General features: G+C 48.8%; 1 non-coding gene across 1 annotated transcript; it reads right to left on the reverse strand.

Annotated features, from left to right (window-relative positions):
- Positions 1–2,064: 2,064 nt before the first annotated feature.
- Positions 2,065–2,138, reverse strand: Trnam-cau. Its single transcript has one exon. It is a non-coding gene; the product is annotated as a tRNA-Met (tRNA).
- Between the last annotated feature and the right edge of the window lie 288 nt (positions 2,139–2,426).

Genomic DNA, 2,426 nt, shown 5'->3' on the forward strand with positions numbered 1-2,426 from the left:
CTCCCGTCACTCCCCACCTCCCCAGGTCACTACACCCACCAAGGTGACCTTTTCGCCATCTGGCTGCGGGTGGGCGGGAGGGCAAGCGGGAGACGCAGAGGTGTGGCTGAGGTGGGCAGGAAATACCTCGTGACTGCACCTGTGGCAGTGCTGCGAGCTGTCCTCTGGGTCCGCCGAGCTACTATGCGTCGCCAAACGTCCTCGTTAGTGAACAATAGCATATATTTGTGATTCTTTCCTAGCGGTAGGAGGAAGGGCAAAGAAACGAGAAGGTATGCGTCTCCCTGAAGGCATAAAGGAATAAACACTTCATAGGGCAATATAATAAGAAAGGCAACAGAGAAATAACGATTTCCTAATGCACACCTTTAAAGCAGTACTATACTTCTCCTTTACAAGCCTCGAAAGAAACATACAATAGTGTATACCCTTGTGACTGACCCTTCCAAGGCTCCTGCACCAAGGTCCCACAATGGCTGCATTCATCCCTGACATCACCCCAAAGCACCACCCTAGGCAACAAGTCCCTGAAGCATACACACACACACACACACACACACACACACACACACACACACACACACACACACACACACACGTTTAGATTCAGATTTAGATTAAAATTGTTCATTGCCCACAGTTTGCCAAGGTCCAAGGTCTGCATATGAACAACATTACTGATAACATTATAAGAGAACCGTGCCCTCCTAAAGAAGAAAAAATCTGACAATACATGTACGTATTGTACAATAACGATATCAACTCATTTGTAAGTGTTCAAAAATCAAAACATGAATTACTTAACAAGTTTACACACACACACACACACACACACACACACACACACACACACACACACACACACACACACACACACACACACACACACACACACACACACACACCACCTTGACCTGGAACGCTTTAAGCTGTCCTGAGTGTGCCCACCGCTGCTTCCTGGTTGAAGGGCACCGGTGCAGCAGCAGCAACAGCAGCAGCAAGAGCGCCACCACCCAGCAGCGGTGGTGGGAGGTCCGTTAGCGAGGTGTTTACTACTCGCAGCTCCTCCTGTCACTGTCCTCTCGTGGCCAGCAAGCAAGAGTTGCGGTACAACCCGATAAGAGTGCCTGGTTTCGGCTGCGTGGTGTGCGGATGCCGTGCGTACATCCATCACAGGGCAGGATCAAAGGGCATAAGCTTGTTTAATACTGTCCGTGGTCTTGCTAGTAGTGTCAGTCTTTGGCAATGCCTTATCTCTCGGTAATAGTTACTTTGAACATTTTACTAGACAGTAAGTGAAACCACAATTGATTTTGCTATTTATATTTATGACGAGCTAAGTTTCGTTTTTAACTTGACAAATAGAAAGGAGGGAGCGGTGAAGTACGTGATTTCCTGGTGTAGGTATTATCAAGGAAACCTGAATCAGCTTATTCTTTCACTTGAGGGGAACGTATACGAAACCAGTATATACGTGTGTGTGTGTGTGTGTGTGTGTGTGTGTGTGTGTGTGTGTAATTCACCACGGTCGTCTGCTGGTCACCCAGCCAGTCTTCCCCATTACGAAGCGAGCTCAGAACTCGTAGACCGATCTTCGGGTAGGAATGAGACCACAACACACACTCCACACACCGGGAAAGCAAGGCCACAACCCCTCGAGTTACATCCCGTACCTATTTACTGCTAGGTGAACAGGGGCTATACATTAAGAGGCTTGCCCATTTGCCTCGCCGCTTCCCGGGATTCGAATTCGGGCCTCTCGACTGTGAGTCGAGCGTGCTAACCACTACACTACGCGGTGTGTGTGTGTGTGTGTGTGTGTGTGTGTGTGTGTGTGTGTGTGTGTTTCACTGTTTGATCTGCTGCAGTCTCTGACGAGACAGTCAGACGTTACCCTACGGAACGAGCTCAGAGTTCATTATTTCCGATCTTCGGATAGGCCTGAGACCAGGCACACACCACACACCGGAACAACAAGGTCACAACTCCTCGATTTACATCTCGTACCTACTCACTGCTAGGTGAACAGGGGCTACACGTGGAAGGAGACACACCCAAATATCTCCGCCCGGCCGAGGAATCGAACCCCGGTCCTCTGGCTTATGAAGCCAGCGCTCTAACCGCTGAGCTACCGGGCGTGTGTGTGTGTGTGTGTGTGTGTGTGTGTGTGTGTGTGTGTGTGTGAGAGAGAGAGAGAGAGAGAGAGAGAGAGAGAGAGAGAGAGAGAGAGAGAGAGAGAGAGAGAGAGAGAGAGAGAGAGAGAGAGATGAATATAATATCTTCTCTCGGCTGTCAAAATTGATGGGCCGTAAACACACAACACGAGACTCCATATGTATAGAACAGGAGAACTCAAGACAGATTCAGATCAAAGATTCTGATTATCTCTTAAGAAAAGCAAAGGGGGTTAGTAGGAGTGCAGGTAC

This window comes from Portunus trituberculatus, chromosome 42 (assembly GCF_017591435.1).
Source record: "Portunus trituberculatus isolate SZX2019 chromosome 42, ASM1759143v1, whole genome shotgun sequence".
Lineage (NCBI taxonomy): Eukaryota > Metazoa > Arthropoda > Malacostraca > Decapoda > Portunidae > Portunus > Portunus trituberculatus.